Genomic DNA, 6,014 nt, shown 5'->3' with positions numbered 1-6,014 from the left:
AGAAAGAGAGAGTGAGAGAGAGTGAGAGAAAAAGAGAGGTCATTGCAGGAATGTGGAGAGAAAAGAACTTGCACACGTGGAACCGGGACATGTGAAATCCTTCAACACTGTCAATGGCCAAGTTGGTCACATTTTAAAATTCACCCACCCAAAAAAAAGAAAAATAAACAAGACAGATAACTAACCAACTAACTAACCAAACAACTAACCAACTAGCCAGCTAAGGAACTAACTAACTAGGCAACTAATTAACTCAATAACTAACCACCCAGCCAATGAACTAAGTAACTAACTAGCCAGCTAAACAACTAGCTAACTATCCATCTAATTAATTCATTAACTAACCAAATTACCAACGAACTAACTAACCAGCTATTTAACTAGCTAGCCAGCTGACTGACTAACTAACTGACTAATTCACAAACTAACGAACAAACTAACCAACTAGTCGACTGACAAACTAACTAGCCAGCTAACCAACTAGCTACCTAGCCAACTAGCTAACTGATTGACTGCCTAACTAACTGACTAGCGAACTAAATAACTAGTTGCGAACTAAATAACTAGTTGATTAGCGGACTAGCTTACTAGCTGACTTTCTGACTAACTAACTAGCCAACTAACTGACTAACCAACTGACTAATCAACAAGCTAAGAATTGGACTAACTAACTAGGTGACTGGCTGCCTGACAAACAAACTAGCCAGCTAACCAACTAGCCACCTAGCCAACTAGCTAACTGACTGACTGACTGACTAACTAACTGACTAGCGAACTAAAAAATAGTTGATTAGCTGACTAGTTGACTGCCGGACTAACTAGCCAACAAAGAAACTAACTATGTAACTAACTAACTAACCAACTAGTCAGCTAACCAACTAGCTAACTGACTGAATAACTAACTAACTGGCTAACTAACCAACGAACCAACCAAATAAACAAATAACTATCAAAGACTGTCAAAGACAAGGCCCGGGGACCAAATGCCCGCCACAACTTTTTTGCAAAGCAAATCAAACTTGTGAAATTCCATGATGCTTGCTAAAATCCTAACCAAATTTTCATATTTTTGGATGTAAACCACAATAACAGTCATTATTCTTGACTTCAGATTTCAAAACTAGTTATTGATTAATTTGCTGTGCGCTCTATATGTAATATGTGGAGGGGATTAAACATTCGAATGGCTTCCCCAAATTCATAACGGCCCTCGAGAGGAAACCATAACTACAATGTGGCCCACGGCAAAAAAAGACTTTGACACCTCTGATCTAGACAGTGGCGGGCCGTGCATGTGACTCCTCGGCCTTCAGTCGTGCTACATCGGAATCAATCCACAGCTGCGAGTGTGGTGTGATATTACTACACGTCCACTAGAGCAGTGTTTTTCAACCTTTTTTGAACCAGGGCACATCTTTTTACATGGTAATTTTTTTGCGGCACACCACGAACCATCTCACAGGAAAGACGCAATCAGTGACGTGTTGCCACACGGACAAATAGTAAATTACCCTCACAGTCTTTTCAGCAACGACACAGGACAATGACATAATATTGGCAGAAAATGATTAATAACTGTTTGTAAAATTTGTAATTTGAAAAGGGGGCATTGGATAGTTTCTCATGGCACACCTGACGATCTTTCACGGCACACTAGTGTGCCACGGCACAGTGGTTGAAAATCACTGCACTAGAGCATAGGTCTCCAACCCTCGGGCCGCGGACCGGTACTGGTCCGTGGGTCATTTGGTACCGGTCCGCGCAGAAAGAATAGTTTACATAATTTCCGTTTTATTTATTATCTGAGTTCGAACTATATTTTATTTTGAAAAATGAAAAGTCACCGCTTGCAGCACATTTCCGTGACGAGGAATGGGTCGCAAAGCTCGCTTACTTGTGCGACATATTCAACCTGCTCAATGAACTCAAGCTGTCACTTCAGGGGAAAATGACAACTGTCTTCAAGTTGCCTGATGAAGTAGCTGCATTTAAAGCCAAACTGGATTAGTGGGGACGACGCTTGAATAGCAGTGTATTTGACATGTTTCAAACATTGGCGGGGTTTTTGGAAGAGACTGAGTCCCAGCCTTCATTCCCCCAGCTGATCCACGAGCACCTGTCTTTGCTTTTACAAGAGTTTGAGCGCCACTTCCCAGCCACAAAAGACCCACGAACTGGCAAAGAATGTATCCGCAACCCCTTGGTTAACAAACCAGGTGAATCCAGCATGCCTGTGCAAGAGGAAGAACTGCTGGAGTTCGCAAATGATGGCGGACTTAAAAGTATGTTTGACACAACAACTCTGCCGGTGTTCTGGATTAAAGTGATGGCAGAATACCCCGAGATCGCCACAACAGCACTGAATACCCTGTTGTCGTTTCCGACATCTTATTTGTGTGAAGCGGGGTTTTCTGCAGTGACAGCAACCAAAACAAAACGACCGAGTAGATTCGACATAAGCAAGACACTTCGGGTGTCATTCTCTCCCATTATCCCTAGATGGGACAGTCTTGTTGCAGAGAAACAAGCTCAGGGGTCCCACGGATTCAGTTGATGTGAGTTGTATTTTTCATGTGCTTTGTACTTTTTGTGGTGTATCTTATTTTGAAGGCACGTTTAAACATTACCTGAGTGACCATAGAGCGTTCAGGGGCAGAGACGATGTTACATAATACAGCAAAGTCTCGTTATATCGATATTCTCGGGAGTCGGAAAAAATATCGATATAACCGGACTATCGATATATCCGATCCTGCGGCATGTAAATTTTCTCCTTGCGTTCATAGAAATAGTATCGTAATAAGCAGTACTATCGATATAACGAGACTTTACTGTATTATGTTGTTGCTGGCGCGATGTTACCAGGACTGCTAATAAAGTTGTATAAAAATACACAATGGATTCACGTTTATTATTATATTTAAAAGAAATTAAAAAAAAAAACAGTTTCCATGCCTGTCGTATCATTTAATTTTGTTGTATTTATCCCCCGGTCCGTGAAAATATTGTTTGACATTAAACCGGTACAGCGCGCAAAAAAAGTTCAGGGACCACTGCACTAGAGGACGTCATTGGCCAGGAAATAACTTCTCACTTGAAGAAACATAACTCATTCACTGCCAGACTTCTTTTCCTTTCTGCTTTTTCCTTCAAGGGGTCGCCACAGCGAATCAGTAACCTCCATCTTCATAGATATGATACGCATGTTTGTTTTGGCGCAGCTTTTACGTCAGACGCCCTTCCTGACACAACCCTCTGTATTTATCCGGGCTTGGGACCAGCACAAGAAGACTTATGTCCCTTTGTGGCTACAGAACAAGCAACTCGCTGAGTAAAAGGCTCCCAAACACAAAATGGTCATCAGCACAGCAACAATCAAAAAAGCTAAACTATACTCACCGTCTGCCAGACGATGTGCAAATGTGTGTACTCCAGTGACAGGGTTTTTGTCATTGTCACTCAAATTCCACGACCCACAGAATATGGAGTTTTAGGACTACATAAATATTCAATTGATGCATTAGAATCAGAATCAGAAAACCTTTAATCGTCCCACAATAGGGAAATTTGCAGTCCACAGCAGCAATTTGAAAGGGGGATGTTGTGGGGGGGGGTGAACGGAGAGAAAACAAGATATTCTAAGCATAGCAAAATAAAAATGTCAACTATATATTGTAAATGTGCAAAACTGTTTCATAAAAAAACTGTACATAGTGCAAGTATCAAGAAAGTCATATTGATATATTGGATTGGATTTGCCTTTATTAGTCTCACAGTGGAGATATTTACATTTCACAGCAGCAAAGTGATGAAAGAATGAAAGTAGAAAAACAAAATACATGAGCTGCTGGTAAGGCAGCCACTCTCGCGGCACCGTCTTGAAGTCAAAAGAACAAAAAAAAACTAAATAACAAATAATATGACACAGAGAGTCATTCATTCTTCTATATATGTAGCTATATTGCATCAAAAACAGTCATCAGATCAGAAAGGTCCAAAGTAGCAAACAAAACCATCAGTGAAACATGACAAATCAAAACAAACCTGACAGGGCTGGTAGGCAAATTGTAGCGGGTCCAGTGATGAGCTCGCCCGCGGTCCCAGGTGGGCGAGGACCAGTCTCTCCAGCGTCTTCAAATGAAACGTCAGCGCCACCGCTCTGTAGTTGTTGAACTCCTTCGGGTGGGCGATCTTGGGCACTGGTAACAGGAATGACATTTTTCACAGCTGTGGAACTCTGCCGAGCTTCGCTGGACAAAGACAAGCAGCTGGTTTAGAGTCGGGAACTGATGTTGTTTGGACCCTTGATAGAGAATAGACAGAATAGAAGTTATCATATTTCAAAGGTTTTATGCTTAGTAGGTCGAACACAAGGCCCTTTGGTCATTGGGAAAAACAGATGTGGGCTTACTTAAAACAGCAAAACCAATTGAAGTATTGCCTAAAATGATTTATCGACCCAGACTAAAACAATATCCATTAAAACAGGATGCTTTTAGTGGCATCACTCCTGTAATACGGGATATGGTGAAGGCTGGTACAGTGAGACCTCAACTTACAAACACCTTATCTTACAAACTTTTCGTCTTAAGAACCTCTAATTTATGAAAATTAAACCTCATAATAAGCACTATTTTCATAATACACACCCACCACGGCTGGCGGAAGCACACGACCAAACAGTGCTCCAGCCGGCGCTACTTTGCACACCCCCTCTCATTGAATGCACCCGTCGATCGCCTACTTGGAGCTTTTTGCTGATAATTTTACTATGATGGGATCGAAAAAAAACACCAAAGGCTCGTGTTCAGCCCAGGATGACACAAAATAAAATCACAGTCGCTGAGAAGAATGAGATAATTGAAAAACACAAACGAGGTGTGCGTTTGTGTGATTTAGTGGCCGAGCATGGCTATGCTAAGTCAACCATTGCTCCCATTCTCCGGAACACAGACGCCATCAAAGGTGCGTCTGTTGCAAAAGGTGTTTCCTTGCTCTCAAAGCGACGGTCTCGGGCAATCAAACAAGTTGAAAAAAACTTTTTTTACAGCACAGTTTATTTCTTTAATTACAGTCCTCATTATCCACATTAGTCCACATTAATGTGCCTCTCTTTGTGACTTTATGATACAATGCAGTGTATTTCTTTCATTACAATACAATTTTTTTTAGATACACACTTTTCGCCTTACACACTCTGTCTGGGAACCAATTAAGTTCGTAAGTTGAGGTCTCACTGTATTTTGATTGAAGACCCGACTTGTGAATGTAATACACCGATATTTCCTGTTAAAATGTTGAATCTGGGGTTTGGAGAATGGTGTATGATTTGCGACAGATAAATAAATCCATACAATCATGTGCTCCGTGTGTGCCAGAACCACACACATTATTGAACTGTTTAAAACCTGTCAAATAATGGTTTAGAGTAATTGATTTGAGAAAAGCTTTTTTTCTCCATTCCGTTGCACAAGAATTCACATCATTAGTTCGGATTTACATTTAATGGAAATAAATATACATATACAAGATTGCCACAAGGGTTTACAGATAGGCACACAATTTTTTCACAGGAAATGTCTTCATGTATTTCTGATTTTAAACATCCTGAGACTTCTCAGATTCTTTTATACGTTGACGACATCTTAATTGCTTCTGCGACTAAAGACGAGAACAAGACTGTATCAAGAGCTTTGTTCCAATATCTAGAGAGCACGGGTAACAAAGCTTATTTGCATAACTTACAATTTTGCCAAAAATAAGTTGTTTTTCTAGGATATCTTTTGTCAGGACGAGAGCTGACAACCAAAAGAAAACAGACAATTTTACAGGTCCCCAGACCCAAGACGAAAAAACAGACGATGACCATTTATACAGATTGCCATATTGTTTGCTGACATTGTTTGCTGTCATCTTGTGCTAAAGAATTGTAGAAGGCTGTCCTCCACCCAAAGAATGTGGCGACATGCAACTGTCTACCCCACACAAAATTTGCAGATATGATTTGCTTGGGG

Source organism: Hippocampus bargibanti, linkage group LG01, assembly GCF_051943395.1.
Source record: "Hippocampus bargibanti isolate YZ-2025 linkage group LG01, ASM5194339v1, whole genome shotgun sequence".
NCBI classification, from domain to species: Eukaryota; Metazoa; Chordata; class Actinopteri; order Syngnathiformes; family Syngnathidae; genus Hippocampus; species Hippocampus bargibanti.
This window is presented reverse-complemented; position numbering follows the sequence as displayed.